The 23,424-nt window shown below is 39.3% G+C and overlaps 1 protein-coding gene and 1 non-coding gene across 3 annotated transcripts in view; both read right to left on the bottom strand.

Annotated features, from left to right (window-relative positions):
- Shoc2 (SHOC2 leucine rich repeat scaffold protein) overlaps nt 1–23,424 on the bottom strand; it is an 82,381-nt gene that overhangs the window by 48,815 nt on the left and 10,142 nt on the right. The window lies entirely within an intron of this gene.
- On the bottom strand, nt 21,968–22,095 carry LOC116894976. Its single transcript, XR_004387167.1, has one exon. It is a non-coding gene; the product is annotated as a small nucleolar RNA SNORA20 (small nucleolar RNA).

Genomic DNA, 23,424 nt, shown 5'->3' with positions numbered 1-23,424 from the left:
AAGAACTTAGGTCTATGTGTGGGGTATGTGTCTTTAATCTGGACCAAGCCTTCTGCTGGAGGCCTACATAAGGACAATGAAAGGAGGAAGGCTTCCTTCTTCAACTTGCCAGCAAGCTGGAGCCTTCTTCAGGATTCCACCTTATACAGAAGACCAACTGAAACACCTAGCCTCGAGAGACTGAGCGAAACAGCTGCCCACTGTTGGGTAATTGGACTGCAGACTAGAAATCTGCAAAGCAGTAAATCCTCTGGCAGAGGATGAGAGTAGGTGTAGAGACCCACAACCAAACATTATGCAAACGAAGTCTAAATTGGAGGTCTCCATTGGGTTCCTCCGCTTGGAGCTCAGGGAACCCTGAAGAAGAGGCAGAAGAAAGATTGTTAAGAGTCAGAGCGAACTGAAGACACCAAGAAAACCCAGCCCACTGAGCCAACTAAGCGGGGCTAACATGGGTCTGCACCAAGTTCTCTGCATATGTTATGGCTGTGAGCCTGGTGTTTTGTAGGACTCCTTACAGTAGGAGTGGGGTGTCTCTGGCTCTTTGGTCTGATCTTGGGATCCTTTCTTCTCCCTGGGTTCCTGTCAGCCCTCCAGATGAGGGCTTTGCCTTGTCTCACTGTATCTGCTCTGCCACTTTGGCTGTTCTCTCTTGGAGGCAGGCTCTTTTCTGAAGAGGAAAGGAAGAAGGCTTAGATGTGGTGAAGAGAATTTGGAGGCAGGGGAGGGTTGTGGGGGGGGTAGGAAACTGGCTGGGAATCTATTTTTCAATTAAAAAAATTAAAATTTAAAAAAGAAATGAAAAAAATCAATGAAGATAAAAGAATATTGCAATGTTTCTCTTCAGTTTTATAAACTGTTTGACGGTTGAAATTGTGCTCCACTGTTGAAAGCAAGGATGAATGTTAATACATGAACAGTAATAGTCAAGATGACAGTATCATAAAGTGAAAAGAAAAAGACTTGGCCTATGCTAAATACACTCTACTTACACCAGTAAAATTCTGACACAAGAATAATAAAATTTTAAGATACTGTAAGTCATAAATTATAATGTGGTGACAATATAAAGACAATATAAAATGAGTACACACAATGAAATCCTTAAGACAAGGTTCAGATAATTCATTAAGACAGGAGAGAATATGATGAATGAAATAAGAGAATACAAAGCCAGCACATTTAAATCCAAGCACAACAACATTAAATCTAAGGGTTCCAACATAGCAATACACAATTAAAAAGACAGGCAGGATGATTTTAAAGGACCATAAATAATCTATAAAAACAGTCAATATAGCCATCCAGGGCAGTTAAAATTAGATTCACAGCCCACCACAGAGAACTAAGCTCACACTTGGTTACACAGAAGAGAATGGACACAGGAGCGCACCGCCTGGTACCCATGCTTCTTCCTACACACACAGGTCAGTGTAGCTCTCAACCCTCATGAGGCTTCCTTTGGCAGTAGATGGGTTAGTGAGAGTCACAACTATTCACTATGAACAGAGCAAAGCCAGTAGCGTTTACCCAGCCCTAAATGAGACCACCGAAGCAATCCTCCCTAACCCTGTAAGACTCAGGAAAGATTAAAGATGAGAGGGCCCAAAATTTTAAGAGTTGGTGGTTGGAAGATGTGAAATAGCATTTTCTGGGCCTGCCAGAGTGACTGTCCGTGAACTCATAGTGGCTATGGTTGCCTGAACAAAAGCAGCATTCAATCAAGCCGCAACAAATGGGCAAAGAGCTCGTGAATCCCATGAGAAACTAGTGGCAGTAATAACTGGGTAAAGTAGAAGCTATGGCTCCGGGTAGGCTGCCCACACTCTAGAGCATGTCAATGAACCCATGGACAAACAAGCTGCACTAACTGCACTGTGCGTAAAAATCAAAAAATCAAAAACAAAAACAGACAAAAAGTTGAGAGGGAAAAATGGGAAGGATACTGGGAAGAATTGGAGTGGGGAAATTACATGTATGAAATTCTCAAAGAATAAATAAAAATACATTGTTTTAAAAAAAAGATGGGAAAAGAGAGCATGGAAATATTAATCAAAGAAAATCTAGAATAAAAACAGTATCAAAGTAGCATTATCAGGAACAGAAACAGAGCTGATATGAAAAGTCAATTCTCCAGGAAAATAATTACTAAATGGGTATTCTAAAATCATATGGCTTTAAAATACACATATTCATAACAAGACAGACCCGAGCTAGCTTGGTTGGCAAGGTATCTGCTGCTCAAGCATTAGAGCTAGACTTCAGATCCACAGCACCACATGAAAGCCGGGAATGGCAGCACCCACTCTGTGACCCAGGTGCTGGGCCAGATAGGACAGATCCTAGGCTGGCTAAAAGGATCCAGGTCCAGTGAGACTCCTTGTCTCAAAATTTAATGTGGAGAACAACTGAGAAAGATATCCGAGACTGACCACTGACCTCCACCACACAGATACACACACACACACACACACACACACACACTCACTCACTCACACACACACTCACACACACACACACACACACACACTCACTCACACACACACACACAAACACTCACTCACACACACACATGGGAATTTCAACTAACTCAACTACAGAATAGCTATTTAAAAGAAAATAAACTAAGTGGAACTAGGTGATTAGAAAATACACATTTCTTTCAAGGACTTATACAACATTTATCAAAATGGGCTTTATCCTAAAACATAAAGAAACTTTAAATGTTAAAGACCATAAGAAATAAGCCTAAAAGCAGTAGCAGAAAGACAAGAAAATTCTTTAAACACATGAAAATAAATACTAAATAATCTATGGGTTAAATAGGATTACTGAGCAGAGTAAAGATGAAGCATATCAAAATCTATAGGGTGTAAGCAGCAGCTTAGAGGGAAATATATTCATGCCTGTTATGATATCAGACTATATAATCCCAGTAATCTAAATTTCCACACCCAGATACTAGGAAAAAGTAAAAGAAATCCAAAGAAAGTAGAACAAAATACACTAGAAGACACCCATGAAATCAAAACTAAAACAGCAGAAACTCAATTTTTAAAAATTCACAAAACTGATAAACATCTATCAACTTTGACAAAGATAAAAACAGGCACATGGGGGATGTCACTGAAGATCCCACATTAAAGGGAGCACAGGACACTAAAGACAACTCTATAACTATGTTCCACAACAGGAAAAAAATGGGCTAAACACTTGAAATTACATACTATAAAAACAAGGACTCAAGACTAATTATATCTGGATAATTCTAAATTAAAAAGAAATTGAAAGCAGTTTAAACCCTTCCAAAAGAGGAACCTATCAACCACACACGACAATGAATTGTGAGAAACATCTGAATAATATCATCAGCACTCAGGAGCACACCCTAAGGTGACAGTTCCAACTTAAAAACTTTAAAAAAATCAAAATACAAAAGAACATCAATTCTATACAGTCTCCTTCAACAATCACTTTGAGAACACAATACCCTATATTTAAAGTAGACAAATGAGCTTAAAAAACACAGGGAGCTATACAGGCCAACAACCTTAATGAACAGCAATAAAAATCTTTAAGAACATGGTTGAAAATTAATTCACCTCTTACCATGCTTGTTCTACACAGCTGTGAAAGTTCTAGCCAGGCAAAAGAAAGGAGGGAGGGAAAGGAGCAGGAGCACGTGCCAAGCAAACGTACTTTGTTTTGCAGACATACTGTCTATGACACTAAAGGGAATCTTCAAAACTTTCTTTAAACTACTAAGTCCACCTCAGTCCCTGAACTGGGCTAACAGAAACCATATTGCAATAAACTAGAAACAAAATATTTATACTAAAATTTAAAAGATAATTTCACTTGCTATAGCTCTGAAAATAAAATATTTGTTTAAAAAAAAAAAAAAAAGAAAAACAAACGACTACATGCACACAGAACTGTATTCTTAAAACCGCACAACCCCAGCATAAACAGTTAAGTCCCTGCCTCAAACAAGGTGGAAGGTGGGGGCTGACCCGAGGCTGACTTCTGGCCTCCACAAGCACGCTGTGGCAAGTATGTGTGTATGGACATGTGTATGTGCTGGAGATGCAGTGCAGTGACACAGCCGTTACCAAGGGAGCACAAAATAAAAGGCAAGAAGACCAACTAAACTCAGTAAGTTCAGCATCCTTTTCTTCGTCTAGAAACTTTTTTTTAGCCTCATTTTCTTCTTCTTTTTTTTTTTTTTTTGTTTTGTTTTGTTTTGTTTTTCTGGAACTGAGGACTGGAAAACCCAGGGCCTCACAAGCGCTCTACCGATGAGCTAAATCCCCAACCCCCTCATTTTCTTCTTTTATGAACTTTGTACAGCTATAAGCAACACTATTGAACTACTCAACTACAATTAATCTAGTAGTTTCGAATTAAAGTGTAAAAGAATGGGGCAGGGGACACCTCTCACTGGTGGAATAATGGCTGAGCATTCATAAAGCCCTGGGTTCAATCTTAGTGCTACAGAAAATAAAACAGACATTTTTTAAAAAACCCTTGCCCTAAATCACATATTTTACACAAAAATTAACTCAAAATGAATCAAAGACCTAAATGTAAAAAAATATAATTATAAAACTTTCAGAAGAAAACTTAGGAAAAAATACTTAAAAGAGATGGGTTGGGCAGTTAGGAGATGCCAGGGAAAAGTAAGCTCCCAGGGAACAAACAGGCCCGCAGAGCACCATGGAACAAGGTCCTTATTATGTAATAGGTGCTGGTTTCCTGCCTTGCCTTCAAGGTGCCTATATTCATGTAGTGGGGAAAAATTCATAATACTTTCCATAATGAGGAACCAGGCAAAGGCAGAAAACCGTAAGAACAGTGAGACAGAAGAGCTAAGTGAAATAGACTGTTTCCCCACTTCTGACTGAGGGAGAAAGGCAACACCACAGTTAAGGGCTTTTACATTATGCTGCAAGTCCCGTGGGTTTACTGTGGTTTATTATGGTATGCTACAAAATCATTTCCCCCAATTTCCATGTGTTCTACGGATTTTGTTTCTTTCTCTTCCTCTTTGTGAGCCCCAGCAAGGATTTTTCAAATTCCTAAATCACGCACTGACTTCCATACCAAGACTAAGTTCTTCTACACTTGAAAGAACTGTTCTGAGCTGCGGCAACCTACAGATCAAACTTTGACGGTGGTGAGTTTCAGAAATTGTGGTTAACCTACTGAACAAATGAACGTGAGAGACAGTGTAAAGAGAACTACATGTTACCCACTAAACCAGACTGTCACAAATGATTAAACTGTATAATCTTTGAAATCTATCAACGTAAAATAACAAGTCTGTATTATAAACCAGACATTAAATGTGAATTATCAGCCCCATTTTGGGAAGTGCCTATTATTAAAAAAAAAATAAGTTAAAATCTTGTCATACTTACTGTGATGTAACTTTGATTCTCATTGTGACTAACCTCTTATCCTACCCCTCAACTTCTAAAGCCACTGTTTTGACTTTCTTTTAAAAACCAATGGGTACTTTTTATGGTTTGTATTTTTGTTATGCTAGATATCGAACCTAGGTTTCCCACATTCCAGACACTACCATTGAATAACTACATTCCCAGCCCCCATCGTTGTTTTATGCATCTATTATAGTACAAATCAAATGGGAAATTATACTATATATCAAGGCACCCTTCTCCTCTACCTCAAACCTGTTCCCCAAATGCTATAAAGATATACATGCTAAACTTGAGTTTGCCTCATTTCACTCCTCATACACTCTTTTCAAACCTGGATCCACTTACTTAAAGTGTTGATATCCATATTTTAATTTTCAGTTTTTATTCAAGATAATTGTTCTCTCTGTTGCTTATACCAACATTAGACTTCGTTTTCTAACTGGCTGACAAATACAAAATACAGGTTTAGTATAGTAGACCTTACTGAAAATGCTTGGGACCAGTAGTAGTTTAGAATAACCAATTTTCTGAAGTTTGGAAAATCTACATAAACGTTCCCATCTGAGCATTACTAATCCAAAGATCTAAAACCTACCTGGGGTGATGGCAATCTATAGAGTCAACTTCTACATAGGAAAAGAAGAAAAAGGAACAGCTGATTGCTAGGTTAAAATAATACACAATAACACAATAATAATAATAATAATGAGGGGAGGAGGAGGAGGGAGGAGAGAGGAAAGGAAAGGAAAAGGGGAAAAGGGGAAAAGGGGGGAGGAGGGGAAAGGAGGGAAAGGGGAGAAAGAAAAGGGGGAAAAAGGGGAGGGGAAGAAAAGGAAGAAAGGAAGAAAAGGGGGAAGAAAAAGGGAAGGGAGAAGAAAGGGGGAGGGGAAAGGAGGGAAGGGGGAGGGGGGGAGGAGAGAAGGAGGGGGAAAGAGAAGGAGGGGGGAGAAGGAGGAGGGGAGAAAAGGGGGAGGGGGAGAAGGGGAGGGAAGGAGGGGGGAAGGGGGAGGGGAGAGGAGGGGAGGGGGGGGGGGGGGGGGAGGGGAGGGAGGGAGGGAGAAGGAGGGGGGGAGGGAGAAGGAGGGGGGAGGGAGGGAGGGAGAGGGGAGGGGAGGGAGGGAGAAGGAGGGAGGAGGGGGAGGGAGGAGGGAGAGGAGAAGGGAGGGGAGGGGAGGAGGGAGGAGGGAGAAGGAGGGAGAGGGAAGGGGAGAAGGAGGGGAGGAGGGGGAGAAGGAGGGAGGAAGGGAGGGAGGAGGAGGGAGAAGGGAGGGAGAGGGGGAGGGAGGGGAGGGAGGGAGGAGGAGGGAGGGAGAGGAGGGAGGGGAGGGGAGGGGAGAAGGAGGGAGGAGGGAGGGAGGAGGGAGGGAGGGAGGAGAGGGGAGGGAGGAGGAGGGAGAAGGAGGGGAAGGAGGGAGGAGGGGAGGGGAGGAGGGGAGGAGGAGGGGGAGGAGGGAGAAGGGAGGGGAGGAGGGAGGAGAGGAGGGAGAAGGGAGGAGAGGGGGAGGAGAAGGGGGAGGAGGAGAGGAGGGGAGAAGGGGGGAGAAGGAGAAGGAGAGGGGAGGAGAGAGAAGGAAGAGAAACAGAGAGGAGGAGGAGGGGGAAGAGAGAAGAGAGAAGGAGGAGGAGGAAGAAGGAGGAGGAGGAGGAGAGAAGAGAGAGAGAAGGAGGAGGAGAAGAGGAGGAGGAGGAGGAAAGAAAGAAAGAAAGAAAGAAAGAAAGAAAGAAAGAAAGAAAGAAAGAAAGAAAGAAAAATTTTTTAATTTTAGCAGAAGGTCACTAGCAACACAACACAATTGATAAGAAAAACTTCCTTGCTGTGACTAAAGGAAACTTCTGGCTTCACTTTCTGCTCACAAACTGAAAAGGTTATTTGGGGGGGGGGGCCAAAAATGGGAACACACTTTGCCCACTAGCCATAACTAGAAACACTTGAGGACCAAGGCAAAAGTAAAACAGAATCCTTCTAACATCCAATGGTGAGGCACTCAAACCATGGGATATTTAAAGCAGCCTCTAACATGAAGTAGAGGTAAAGCAGTTACTCTAAACTCTCATCAAGTAAAGCTGAATTTCCTTCTAGATTTTCTCATGCATTCTGTATTAGCTGAACTTCAATGAAATGGCTCATTGTACTGAGCATCATTTATATCAAAGTTCAGATGACACACACACACATATACACACAAACATATATATATATGTATGTATGTATATAATTTGCTGACCTACTATAGATGTAAAGCATTTTGTTTTATATTAAAAGCTATATTATATAAGTCAAGATTTTAAAGTAATTGATCAAACCAGGTATAGTGACACATGCCTTTAATCCCAAGGGAGACAGAGGCAGGTAGAGATGGCTATGAACTTGAGGTCAGCCTGGCCTACATTGTGAGTTCTAGAACAGCCAGAACTACATAGTAAGACCTTATCTTGACACCCCCACCCCAAAAAGCAAAGCAAAGAAGAGCAGCAGAAAGGAAAATATGAACAAAGTGCAATGATATTTTTGCATGAAAATGTCAGCCAAATCCATTTTTGTACATTAAAAAATTAAAAAGAATAATCAATCCATATACTTTCTCTAAACACTACTATCTCTTTGCCCTTACCCTCTTCCCTCTCTCTTCCCATTACCTCCCCCCTCTCTCCATGTGCTCTCCTCTCCTCCTCTCTCTCTCTCTCTCTCTCTCTCTCTCTCTCTCTCTCCCCCCCTCCCAAACTCCCTCCCATGCCCTAAATAACTCTATTCTATACTAAAGAGGGAAAACACTAAATTATATCTGGGGCTTACTGGAAAAGATAACATTCTTACTTTCAATGATTTTAAATAAAGAAAAGAAACAGACAAGTTACGAAACTGTGAGGGCAGAACGACTGGGAAGCGTGAAGAGCATGGTGAGGCTGGAAGTTCACCAGAACTCACGGGGCTCGCCCTATGTGGGTATCAACTCCCTGAGCATGACAGAGCCCAGGAAAGCACTGTAGAATCATAGGGTAATCTTCCCACAACTGGAACTCAGGGCCCATGATATGACTGGAAATATAAGTTGTCAAACCTTGAAAAGCTTGTTATACAGGTTTCATAATTTGGACTCTCTTTTGCAGACACTATAATTTTCAAAGTATCATCTCCCAACTCTAATGATCATGGGTAAATAAGAAGAGCAAATATATCCCTAAAGTAAAAATGGTGTGTTAGCACAGGCATAATTCTAAATTTATATCTGATACAATACAAAATCGTTTTTCATAAACCAGATGTTCTCCGAGCACCAAAATAGTTAAAGAAAAAAAAAATCTAATAATAAATTCTCAAATGCCCCATCAATGCCAATCAGTGATATCCATTTGAGGATCTTAGCAATCCTAGGAATTAAGAATGTTAACAAAATGAGTATCTGTGGTAAGGAAAAATCTGGAAAACACTTCAACAGCCCATGCCAAATATAGTAAGAATATATAATCCAATTATTTTTAATTGAAATACGTAAGAATTAGATTCAATAGACAAGATTAGCACACAAGGACTATCTCTGCATACTATATAGTCTTCAGATGCCAACTAGATGAACAACTTCATAACAATCACCTAGAACCAAATCCATTTTACCCATGAGAGTCAGCTATTTCTGAAGTTCTTTTTTTTAAAGATTTATTTATTTTATTTGTTAGTACACTGTAGTTCTCTTCAGACACTTCAGAAGTTCTTAAATTGTAAAAAGTAATGTGTTCATTCCAGACAGAAACCACTTTAACTTGAAACTTAAGTTTTATTCATTACCTGACAGTGACTGACAGCCATATTAACATTGGAGTTCAAGTCACAAATGAAATACTTCTGTTCCAGTTTATACTTACAGCTATTGGTGGTGATACATGTGCATTGTTTTGGTCTTCATCATTTTCTAGTGTTGTGCTTGAGCATTGTCATATTAACATGAAAAATATATACCAGATGTTTCATTGTTCCTTGTTATTGTGTCAAAACATCCACATGCTGACATACAAAATAAATTTTCTTATATTTCACTTGCCAATTAATAATTATATTGATTTTTTTAATTATGAAGGTTACATTATAAAAGTTTACTACATGCATGGGATATTAGGTTTAATATAGTTTAAAACCACTGGCTTAAAATAAACAAATAACAGAAAATAGGAATATCATACGAGATATTTTTGATCTTTTGATCATACGAGATCTTTTGATTTTTGAAAGAAAGGAATCTGAATAGAAACATGAAGCAGACCCAGAGCTCTATCTGAGCTCACAGATTAATGGCAGTGACTGCTGCTAGCAGAGAGGAAGCCACTGCCTTCAGAGAGCCACTGGTGAACCCCATGTTCCTTCCACACCCATGCCCATAGGCTGCCTGATCAATCACAGTGGGAAATAAACACCATCATGACAAACATAGTAAAGAGTAAAACTAGAGGGATCACACCTCAGCACATCGAGACTCTAAACAACAGACCCACAGCCAACGCTATCCTAAATGAAAAAAAGCCCAAAGAAATCCCATGAAAATCAGAAACAAAATACAGCTAGCCATTCTTCCCAAGCCTTTTCAGTATATAGTGCTACCTGGTATAAAAGAAGAAAATTAAGGGGATACAAATAGGAAAAGAAGTCAAATTATTCCTATTTTGCAGATGATACATAAAATAACCCAAAATTTGTATCAGAAAATTTCTACAAACGATCAACACTCACTGGCATGGTACTGTACACCTTTAATCCCAGCACTCAGGATGCATAGGCAAAAGGATCTCTGTGAGTTCTAGACCAGCCTGTCCTACATAAGTTCCAGAAGAGCTAGGGCTATATAAAGATTTAAGCAAACACAGCAGAGATGGATGCTTTCAGCAAAGTGACAGGATGTATACATTGTCCTAGACAACATTGCTACTGCTGTCATCAAACAGCAGGACCAAAGGCAATGGGGAGGAAACACTCCCAAGATCATGGAAACTCTCCCATTTACAGGTTATGAGTAAGCTTAACTAAAAGATAAAGACCTCTACAAGGAAAATGTTAAGTCTTGAAGAAAGACACTAAAAGATGGAAAGACCTCTCATGCTTATATACCCACAGAAATTGTAGAAATGGCCATCCTACCAAAAGCCATTTCCAAACTTCATCAAGCCAACAAAAATCTCCACGACACTCTTTGAAAGTAGAAAAATAAAAATTCTAAAATTTACATAGAATCACAAAAGACCCCAAATAGCCAAAGCAATCTTGGGGAATAGGGATGACAGAGTGATTGCTACACCACATTTCAAGTTATCACAGAGCTATAGTAACAAAAACAGCTTGAAATTGGCTCAGACACAGACATATCAGTCAGTGGAATAAAATAAAAAACCCAAAAGTGAGTACGTATAATTAACTGCCATCTCATACTTGATAAAGATGCCAAAAGTATACACTGGAGGAAGGCAGTATCTTCAACAAATGGTGATGGAAAATCTGCATACCCATTAGTGGAAGAATAAAATTAGATCCATATCTATGTCTCTGAACAAAAATCAATTCCAAGTGGATCAAAGACCTCAATGTGAAATCTGAAAGTGCTGGAAGAAAAAGCAGTGCCCAAAAAGATATAGGTGCAAGAAAGAATTTCCTGAATAGGACTGCATTCACTCAGGAATTAAGACCAATAGACGAGACCTTTTAAAACCAAACAATCAACTAAGTGAAGAGGAAGCCCAGAGTAGAAAGTTTTGCCAGCTATAAACTGATGGAGAATTAACATCCAGAATATACAGACAGTCAAAAACAAATCAAGAAAATGAAGTACTCATCGAAAGTAAGATGTGGGGACAAACAGGTATATATACAGTAAGACACTACAGCTTCCAAGACGAGATACTTCCCATGAAGCCCTTGGTCCTGCTAAGACTGAACCCCCATTGAACGGGATTGTTGGGGGGAGGGCAGTAATGGGGGGAGGATGGAGAGGGGAACACCCATATAGAAGGGGAGGGGGAGGAGTTAGGGGGATGTTGGCCAGGAAACCGGGAAAGGGAATAACAATCGAAATGTAAATAATGCTCAAGTTAATAAAGAAAAAAGATACTTTACTTCCCATGCTTTGTTTTATTTATTTACTTTTATTTTTTATTTTATTTTGTGGGGAAGTTGCAAGGGCGGAAGTTGGATATGGAGGGATGGGAAGGGATTAGGGTGCATGATGTGAAACTCACAAAGAATCAATAAAAAGTGTTAAGAAATAAACTACCCAATCAAAAAAATGGGCCATGGGTCTCAACAGTTTTCAAAAGAAGCAATAAAAATGGATAAGTGTCTTCTAAAATGTTCAATATCCTTAGCAATGTGGGAAATGCAAATTAAATCTCCTTTGAGGTTTTTATCATATAAATGTCAGAGAAGTAAACATCAAGAAAACAACCAACAACAAATGCTAGTGGGGATATAGGAAAAGGAGAAACCCCATTCACTGTTAGTAGGATTACAAACTGGTACTATCATCATGGAAATCAGTGTGGAGAATTCTCAGAAAGCTAAAAATAGATCTACTATCAACAAGCTATACCAAGCTTTGGCATATAGGAGGAATTGGAGTGAGGAGGAGGGGTAGAAATGATGTAAATACAGTAGTCATGCATGAATTTCTCAGAAAACATTTTAATTAAGGAAAATGAAAGTAGGATGGTAGGAGGAGAAGGGTTAATGGTGTTTGATAACGGATAAGAGAACAGGAGTGTAAGAGTGACCACAGTGTGTTACACGCATGTATGAAACTGCTAACAAATAATTTTATACAGTATATCCATAGAGTATAAATAAAAAGACTGGTACTTGTGGAAAAGGCAAACATCTTGGGATGGATAAAGAACACACATGGACTGAGTAACCATACTGCAAAGCCACAGTACAGGAGCAGCTGAGCAATGGTGTTACCACACAAGCCTGGCAACCTGAGTTATCACATTAAGGAAAAGAGCCCACCAAGGTTGCTTTCTGACCTCTGCACATGCACCACGGCACACAAGCTTCTATCCTCTCCCACACACCATGATGTAGACACAATAGCAACAGTAATTCTTAAAGCAGTCAGCCTGGCTACTTGCAACTTGCAAGGAATAGTGGAAAGGGTATACGTACTAGCATAAAACTTAGCCTTGGAGAAAAGAGATGATTCCTTTTCTTTTCAAACAGATGAGCATGGACTCAGAGAAAGCATATTTCTTTGGAGATAAGAAAACAGAAAGCAGTTGAGATATCGTTATCGCCAATCATACACAGTGGAGGGGCAGAAGCAAATTTATTTGTTGACAGCAACGTGAGAGCTTTTGAAGAAAGAAGCAAAAAGGAACAGACAAAAGACATGAATGAGAGGCAAGTACATTTAGCATCTGAGACATTCAGGTATCAACATATAATAACACTCTCCTCTAAAACTGTATTCAGGTGGGTTTTTTTCCTCCTGAACTGTATTTGGTAGTCTACACCTTATTCCTAAATTAATTAAGTTGAGAGACTTAGAAGGCCAAGGATGGAAATAAAGGACTAACTTCACTGTGCAGGCAGGACTGAAGAAAAGAACGGTTGAAAAGACAGCAAAAGAGGGAACAAGAAATTAGAGCACCAATTGGAAATTGGGTGTACACTTTATTAAAATTTGACTTTCTTTCTGAGAAAGCAACTCATTTGTCTGCAGTCATATACAATACTAACACAGAGGAGTTTATAAAAATGATAAACATACTGATACATTATTACATATCTAGCAGAATACCTGAAGTAAAACCAAAGTCACAGCCAAATGTTACCTTTAGCTGTGGTCTGAAGGCAAAAGAATGCAGGTAAAGTCACTCTAGAACATACCATATACTATACTATGCACAGCACATTATCTTACACCATATAACTGCAGCTCTTGACAGTCATTCCTATGAAATTGAAACACACTGACACAAAACTCTGTCCACCACCGCTGTTACAAATTTTAATTATGATGGCAAAAACTGGGAATAACCCAAATGTCTTTTAATAAACAGTTAAACAAACCCCGATATAACTATACAGGGGAACACCACAGAGCAATAAAAAGGAACAAACGACTGATGGGTGTAACAACCTGAATCTCAAGGACCTCATGCCTCATGAAAATGCCAATCTCAAAAGGGTGGCATACTTTACAATCCCATTCATAGACCACTCTTAACATGATAAACTAAAGAGGTGGAGAGCAGAGTCGTGGTTCCTAGCAGATGGAACATGGCAGGAGGGGGGAAATTGGTATCTGGTCAAAAACCAATCTGTATCTTGACTGTGTTGGTAGCTAAATGAATGTATATGAGATAAAAATAGGTAAAACTATACACACACCCAACGAATACACGAAAGAACATATGTTGTTGTATAATTAATGAATAGTGCTATTAATGTCAACGTTAGGGTTGATACTGACCTTGTACTATAATTTTGTAGGCTTCTCAACAATGTGAGAAGTCAGGTGATACACTCTTTTTGTAATTTCTCATGAGTTTGTTATTATTTCTAAATAAAAAGCTGGAATTGGCTCACTGGTATAGTCTTACAACTACATTAAACTTCAAGGAATTACTTCTGTCAAGTTTGTATGTATCACAGAACACCTCCAATTACCTGACAAGGCTACTGAAACAGTGCTAGCCACTTCCATGTATACATGAGATGGCTGGATATTGGCTTAATAACAAATGGCCAACAACTTCATCAATCATACACCTATGTAATGAAATCTATGTAAGAATCTCTAAACTACAGGGCTTGCAGAATTTCTGTTTTGGTGAATATACAAAGGTTCTATAAAGGAATAAAACAGTCATCCTTTTTCCCCGTATTGCCTAATACATCTCTTCCATTTAACTCTTTCTGGGCTGTATATCCTTTATATTAAACTAGTAATTAAAAATAGAACTTCCCAAATTCTATGAGCCCTTCTAGTAATTCTTTACTTACAGATGGAGTTTACATCCTGGGCATATACTTTAACATACATACAACAAGGACATATGCTTCACTATGTTCACAGCAGCCTTATTTATAATTGCCAGAAGCTGGTAAGAACCTTCAACAAAGCAATGGATACAGGAAATATGGTACATCTACACAATGGAGTGCTACTACTCAGCTATCAAAAACAATGACTTCATGAAATTCATAGGCAAATGGATGGAACTAGAAAATATCATCCTGAGTGAGGTAACCCAATCAAAAGAAGAAAAAAAAAATTACACATGGTATATACTCACTGATAAGTGCATATTAGCCCAAAAGCTCGAATTACCCAAGATAAAATCCACAGACCACATGAAGCTCAAGAAGAAGGATGAGCAAAGTGTGGGTGCTTCAGTCCTTCTTAAAAGGGGGAACAAAAATATTCATAGGAGGAAATATGGAGACAAAGTTTGGAGCAGAGAATGAAGGAATGGCCATTCAAGCGCTTGCCCCACCTGGGTATACAGCCCATTTATATACAGCCACCAAAACTAGATAATATTGATGAAGCCAAGAAATGCATGCTCATAGGAGCTTCATATAGCTGTCTCCTGAGAGGCTCAGCCAGAGCATATGAAATACAGAGGTAAATGCTAGCAGCAAACCAGTGAACTGAGAACAGGGTCCCCATTAGAGGAGTTAGAAAAAGGATTGAAGGAGCTGAAGGGGTTTGCAACTCCATAAAAACAACAACACCAACCAACCAGAGCCTGCAGGGACTAAACCACCATCCAAAGAGGACACATGGACAGACCCATGGCTCCAGCTGCATATGTGGCAGAGGATGGCCTTGTTGGGCACCAATAGGAGGAGAAGACCTTGGTCCTGCCAAGGCTGGACCCCCCCCCTCCAGTGCAGGGGAATGTCAGGGGGACTGGGAAAGGGGAGGGGGGTGGGAAGGGGGGAGGAAGGAGGGGTGGGGGGGGGAACACCCTCATAGAAGACAGGGAGGGGGATGGGATAGGGAGCTTATGTCCGGGAAACCAGGAAAGGGAATAACCTTTGAAATGTAAATAAAAAATATCTAATAAAAATTAAATTTTTAAAAAAGATGGAGTTTACAGCTAGTTGGCTAGAAGTCTGGATGCTTAAAGTGAAGGCAATATTTTGGCACTGAGCCCTTTTAACCTAAGTAATCTGACACTAATTCCAGATAGTGTTCAAAATTAAATCTTAAGGTTCCTACATGGTGTTCAGAAAATAAACTGGAGAAAATCCCTACTACACTGTCAAGACTGCAGTGACTAAGAACAACTCATGCACGTCTAAAGTTTAGAAACACAGAAAGGAAAGAGTAAATAGTGATAAAAATCAACAGAGAAATACCTACAAACACTTCAAGGAGAAAAGTGTACCCCAAGAATTTATATACAGACTAACTATGGTTCATGATTAAAAACAGTTAAAAACTAACATATATTAAGAACTCAAACTGTTCTTATGAGCTAACCTTGAAAATTCAGCCAAGCAGTAACCAGGGCAAAAAGGCAAGTTGTGAGGATTGGTTATAACTACCAAATACAATGTAAATGCTACAATCCCTGTCAATGTTGAATGATCAACAAAAAGTAGAATAAAGGGACTGATATATGCTCACATTATTTATGCTAAACTGCTTTATACCTTTAAATATATTTGTTAGTTTATTTCTATCAATTATAAAAGACATCATAATATAAATAAGTTTAATAAGCTCATTTTAAAAGTCTCAGACTAGATCACAATGTCCTCCCTCCCTCCCTCCCCCTTTCCCCCCCCCTCTCTCTCTCTCATACACACACACACACACACAAATAGATAAATGCAATGGGGAAAAGGCAAGAAAGGGGAGATAACTAACAGTAAGGATTATTGAAAAAGTGTAAGGAAACCAACCACTTTATACACCAAAAATATGTATTCACCTGCTTAATTGGAGTTTCACAGAAGCTAGAGGTGAGTAAACACAACGCCTAGTGTCATGGTGTTGTTAGTCAGGGGAGGGTCCTAGAGGACCCCCCCAAACTATACAGGCCATTGCCATTGCTCTGAGTCACCCACTAAAACCTGATGGTAAAACATCGTATGATTTTGATTACAGCATATATATAATCAAACTGATCTGAAAGCTTCCTCCCTGCTGGATAGCTTTCTCAGTGCTAGAACATGCTTTGCAGGGTACTGAAAGAAAAGTGCCACCAACTGCTGAAAAGTCCTGTGAGCTCCAATAAGGACTGTCTGCTAAGATTTGCTCGTGAATGCAAGTGTCATGAGTGCTACAGGAGTAACCAAGAGATTTTTTTTAATCAAGCTTAAGGCCCACTGTACTGGAGGGAGCTCAGACCTGGAACTATAAACCTAATCAAGAGCCTATGGCTTGGCAGACCACAACCCCTACTGTTATTAATTTATCCAGGGGACATAGTATTAAACTGCCATTTAAATACTTATCCTTCTATCCAAACTAGTGCAATTCTCACCCTTAATCAGAGAAGCTTTTTATGCAGCAGATGGTACTTAATACAGAGAATCACAACTGGTCACACTGCACAGAAAAGTGTGTGTGGAGTACTCAGCCCTAAACTGCACCTCCTCCCAAACATGGCTCACCCCGCAGAAGAGGGTGTGAGACTGTAAGAGCCACAGAGTAGGGAAGACTACTACAAAGCTGTTCTCTAAGACCTAACAGGATGTCTCACTCACAAAACTTCGGTACCTTATAGTTATTAAAATAAAAAGACCTGCATAAAACTTAACCAGTCAAGGGTCCAGCACCAGCACAAACGTTCAGGAAGCCCTTCACCCACTGGAGGTGCTAATGGCAGCTACGACTGCTGGGGCAGACAATCACTCAGCAGTGGAGCCAGCCCACAGTAGTAGCCATGCTCCAGTGGACGCTGCTCTATGCCCTGCATACTTAGGCACCACTAACTAAATTCAGGTGCAAAAAGAGAATGAAAAAGATAAATAACAAAACATCAAATTAGGAGAAAATGATGTCACAGGAGTCCAGAAGATTTGTGGAGGAGGAGCCTAAATACATTGTAGTCCCATGAGAAATTACCAAAGAGTATAAAATGGGGGCTGAAGAGGCAGCTCCGTGTTAAGAATATCTGTTGCTATCTGTCTTGTAGGATGTCACACAGGTGAAGGCAGGTTCAAGATAGGAGGAGGCCTGTCACTGGACGAGAAGGAAGGATGGGGAGGAGAAAAGTTTGAGAGAAGAGGAGGAGACAGGAACAAAAGGGGACTGGAGGAAGAGAACATGGAGGCTGATGTTAAGATTCCACTCTGTACCTTTACAGGTTGTTATGAATGTTCTTAAGGGATGGGTGTGTACAGGGCTTTGTATGTTTAGGTGGGCAATTATAGCTTATCAATTGGATCAGAGGTTATTGTGTTGTGTGTTCTTTCTTGTGGTGAATTAAGTTTAAGAGAGTATGTGGTCTCCACGGAATTGAGATGTATTTTCTGACATTTGGGAACTGGATAGGTAGAGAGATTATTACCAGGCTCAGAGAGAGGCTATTGGCAATGTGATATAGGTTGGAGCAAAGCGGGTGAGAGCCTTTGCTGACTGAGATTAAGATATCTACCAGATATCTTGGGGCACTAAGGTGCCAGACCTAGTGGGGATAAAAGACAGCCTTTTTTATAATTTTACAGCAACACTGTTTCAATTCCCAGCACCCTTAGCCTTCTGTAACTTCAGTTCCAGGGAATCCAATACCCTCCTTAGATCTTTGTGGGCACCCAGCACACACATGGTGCACAAACACATATGTTGGTAAAACACCCATATACACAAACACACTTTCAAATTTAGACTTTAAAAGAAACTAAAACCAAGCAGAAATTTCTAAGTAGGAGAAATTGTACATTCTCCCTTTGGATGTTGTGCACTAACTCTGTGTTGACTCAATACAAACTACTAAAGCAAAGCACCTTTAAAACCTGAGGGAATCCGCTGCTGTACAAAGCGCTGTCTTGTAGTTTTTCTAACCACCACGCACAAGAGTGTAATTCTGCATTTCACAGGCCATATAAATACCAATTCTCAAGTGTAAATATATTTCTTCAAACAAAAAGCTGAGTATTTTAATGTGTCACTGTGTTAAAAGGAACTTATTACTATCATGTGCATAAAAACAACAAAACACTGGAAATTTAAGATATTAAAACACAGTACAATCCACTGGAATATTATATAGACATCATATAATCTATATCATATATAGTATAAGTGTATGATACACTAGAATTCCACATATGAATGATAAACTAAATTCTGGGCCCATATCATATAGATAGATTTCATCTTTCTTATGGCTTCTGACTTGTAGTATGGTTACAGCAACTAATTCCTGCATCAACCCACGTATAGGCTGTTACTAGTTACTCTCTTCATTTATATTAAAAAATGTTTTTACCAGGACAGATAACACCATCACTGGCCATAAAACTGGCCTCATCAAAACTGTAAGGCACATGGCTAAAAGTTGAACCAAGAACTGATATGCATTTAAAAAAATTTGTAGGTGGTATTTTGTCTGTCTTCAAAGAGCCCCCCATTAATTTATATTCCTAGTCTTTTTAATTATCAACCTGATAAAGTACCTTTTTAATCTAATTATGAGTGAGCAGTTCCTTTCATTCTCCTACTTTTGTAATATTCAGAGAAAATATGCCTAATAGCTACATTTTGCTTAAGACATAATGTAGTTTTAGTTTTTTTTTAAATCACCACCACTTAATCAGAGCTTTACACAAAAACCTAGACTCTTTCTTTTCATTAAAAACATCAAAACTACTCGGGGTTTCCTGGGTCCATACCTCTCAGGGACAACAGTCAGCTGACAGAAAGCTACCCTGAGTGCCCTGACTCCGCTACTTCACAGTGCTTCTGTCATCATGCATGTCTATGTAATATGCCTGGTCTCCTACACAACTGGAGGTTAGAGCCCTGGTTGTCCCTTTAAATTTTTTTTTTTCAATTTATGTCTCTGCCTAACTGTATGCCATAAATGTGTGGGTGCCTGCAGAGGCCAGAAGAGGGTGTCAGATCCTCTAGAATTGTAGTTACGATGTCTGTAAGCTGACTGACAAGGGGGATGAGAATGAATTTGGATCCTCTGGAAAGCAGCAAGTACTGTCAGCTACAGACAGGAAGGTCTTCGTTTATATTGGGTTATTTCATTACAAAATGTTCATCAGGATTCTTTGCATGAAAGGTATGTTACTACTCTGTCTTGCATACAAGTTGTAAACATTCTCATTTGGGATTTTTGTTTTAATCATTCACTTTTGCTTTTATCTCTATATGAACATTTGCTAAATATATTACAATGATCAACACTGCTTTTAAAATGTCTAAACATCAAATAATCCAATACCAGCTGTGATGGAGTAATGTTTTTGTGCCCTGTGTAAAGATTATGCTTCTATTACTCAAATGCTGATTTCTTTACTGACAGAGAGCTAAGTGCAGGCCAGGACGCTGATATTTTACTTCTATGAAGCATCACCTGTCTCGGTGTTTTGTAAACATTCTTCTTCTTCACCTTCTGATTGGTCAATAAAGGGCTCATCTAATCCCAGCCATAAGTCCCAGAGAGAGAAGTAGAAAAAGGACCATGACGAAAAAAAGGTTGAGAGAACACATGGAGAGACCAGGAGGATTCACTATGAGGTTGAGATGAGAGAGCCGATGTGAGAACACACAGGGACCAGAGGGAGCCAGGCAAAACTAGACTGGCAAGTAACCAGACATTTGTCTTGTATTCACAGTCTTGGAGTTAGAATAGCTCAGAACTCACCCAGCCTAGACTTACAGTTTGTTAATAAACTTAATGTCTTCGTCTCAATAATTTGGGCGCTAGAACAGGAACAGATAAGGTTTATGCTTAAGTTACAGTCTGAAGGTTGGGTAGGTTGATTTTTAAATCGACAAAGAAAACCAAATAAGACATAGGGAAAAAAGCCTGAATGTATAATAGAAGTGAGGTCAATAATAATAAAGCCTATAAAATTTTATTAGATAATTTATCAAATACTTCAAGTCAATTAAACATACTTTCTACAAGTAGTGTTCAAAAGTCAAAAAATGATCCAATTCGTAAGTGAACAGATATGTTTGGAGACATTAACAGTTTAGAAGACAATTTAAACATTAAAATTTTAATCAACAATTAGACTTTTGTAGTGATTTGAATAGGTATGGTCCCATACACCCATGAGTTTGAATGGTTGGTGCACAGGGAGTGGCACTATTAAGTGGAATGACCTTGTTGGAGCAGGTGTGGCCTTGTTAGAGGAAGTGTGTTACTGTGGGGGTGAAGCACTCTCCTGCTGCCTGTGGATCCTCCAGCACCACCATGTCTGCCTGCACACTGCCATGCTTCCCGCCATGATAATAATGGACTAAACCTCCGAAACTGTAAACAACCCAATAAATGTTTGTCCTTGTAAGAGTTGTACTTGTGGTCTCTTCACAGCAATAAAGCCCAAGTTAAGACAATCTTCAGCTACTAATATTTATTGCTAATGTTATTCTCTACATATTATGGTCGAGTTCAATGTACAGTACTTGCCTATACACTGACAGACAAGCGGGTAAAGCAAAGCAACAATCCATCCATGAGCATAAAGAGAAAACAATCAACAGAGGCCTCAAAGTAGGGCATCAGGAAAGTCTTCCTGGGAGAGAACATTTAAGCAGAAATCAACCCCCACAACCACCAAATAGGTAGGAGGTATCCAGGAATCTTGAAAAGTCATGATTTCTTCTCTCCTTCAATTCTCCCATCTCCACAATTACCAAATCCTATTCCTTCTTCTCCAGAAACTTCTGACTTCATCAACCTCTATGTATTCCCAAGCCACTGCCCACAACGCAGGCTCTAATCCCACTTACAATCAGGTATAGGTAATTCTCTCCATAATGACATTCTTACCTGCCTTCCCATGTCCACCCCCACTCTGTTCTTAGCATAATCACTGTAATTAGTGCTCTTTCAAACACTCAAATCTAACAGGTCACGGCAAAGGAAAACAATTAGAGACAGCCCTCAAGATAAATCCAAGAAAGTCGGCAGTAATTTGCGATCCTTTTGCCACAACCCTAGTATTTCCCACTGGACACTGGTCGCACGAGCGTCTTTCAGACCATACTGGGGCTTGTCATTGCTTGTAACTAATACTTTGCACAAGCCGTTTCTTCTGCTAGAAATATATACAGTTCTTCCCTAAGCAAACTCCTTCTATAAAGAAGCATTTTCACATGAAGCACTTCATAACAGAAGATATAGATTTACTTGGCACAAATATGCATAAATCAATAAACATTTGTTGGATATGGTTGAATAAACACAAGCCCTTATCTCTTATACAATGTTTCTCTATAGGCTACTTAGAACAACTCACTCAGATTTTTACATCTGAAACATGGCAAGATGGCAGGTCTAATTTTTTGTTACTGTTTATGAAGATCTGAAAAGTTATTTATTCTTTTAAATAACTTAAGGATAAGTGTCTAGACCATGTACAAGAGACAAAACACACTTCATCTCCATGTACAATGGCCCAATATTGTTTTATCCCATGCGTATAACCGCTCCTATCACTGATAGAAAAGAGCAGCAAATTAATGGGGGGGGGGGAACTCTTGATTCAAAATAACACAGAACTATTTTTCAAGGTAAAGAGTTTAAGAAAAGAATCCTCCAAATCAGAAAGCCAAAGTAGTAGTCCAAAAAACAAGCAAATATGTGATAACGGTAATATGCTTTAACACACACTGTTTATTTTCAAGAGAACTAAAGGAATGCTTATTCACAACAGCGAAGTGAATCTGAGATAGGATTCATTTTCACAGGGGTTTAAAAGAATTCTTGCCCATGAATGTTTCCTCTACGTGTCCGTAGGAATTAGAATTATGTCAAGAGTACATATATACATTACCTTCAAATTTACTTTTCCCCCATTCCTTGTTAGGAAAGCAAGATAAAATACTAACAGTTCAGCAGACGTAGAGACAGGATTGACTTATTTGATATTGCTATAAATATATGGAAGTTTTTTTCAGGAAATTTGCATTACTTTATATATTAACTTAGATTCCAGACATGCAGATTTAAAACAAAGAGCTGAAAACTCCTACTTAACAACCCACAACATAAACCTTAATTGGGACTACAGCTCTCTCGTACAACTCTAACTTACCAGGTACATAAGTTGTCAAGTTCCTCAGCAGTCTCAACATCAGACATTTTAATCAAACATTACCTAAAAAGTCTTTATACCACAGAAACTCTACAAAAAGAAGATTTACTTATAAATACTGTTGAAACTGTCTTTCTTGCCAGGACAATCTAATATTTCCAAATTTCCCTGTGTAAACTGGAAGTAAGTTTAAAATATTGGTTATCATTGGGGCTCAGAACACATGACCTAAACATAACTTTTGGAAGACAATGTTTGCCACCCAAAATGAATTTCCACTGGCATATTCTTATCAGATTACTCTGAGGACTGACAAGTTATCAGTATCAGTATAGATGCTCGTGGTTATTTGGAGTGCTGGAGACTAAACCAATCTTTTTGTGCACGCTGAGCAAGCTTTCTAAGACTGAGTTAAAGACCAAGCCCTTTCTCCTGTAACTAGTCCCTGGCTTTGTTTACTAACAAGGCTGCCATTGTTGCTGTACATCCCTCCATCCACATACCTATAACACAAACCCCCATCTCCCCCAGAAGCCCACACCCTCTTGTCCTCTCTCTAGTCCACATATATCCCATACACAAAGACGCTGCGTTGTTTTAATCATCGGTCTGTCTGTGCTTTATAAGATACCTGTTTTAACATGTAATTGAAATTTGGTTTTTCTCTTGTTAATCTGACTATGTCAATTTAATTCATAGACTAACCAAGAACCCAGAGGGTAGATGAATGTAAAACAAGAGAAATAAAATGTAATTACTATT

Source organism: Rattus rattus, chromosome 2, assembly GCF_011064425.1.
Source record: "Rattus rattus isolate New Zealand chromosome 2, Rrattus_CSIRO_v1, whole genome shotgun sequence".
NCBI classification, from domain to species: domain Eukaryota; kingdom Metazoa; phylum Chordata; class Mammalia; order Rodentia; family Muridae; genus Rattus; species Rattus rattus.
Note: the sequence above shows the minus strand (reverse complement) of the source record. Positions and strands in the feature narration are given on the sequence as shown.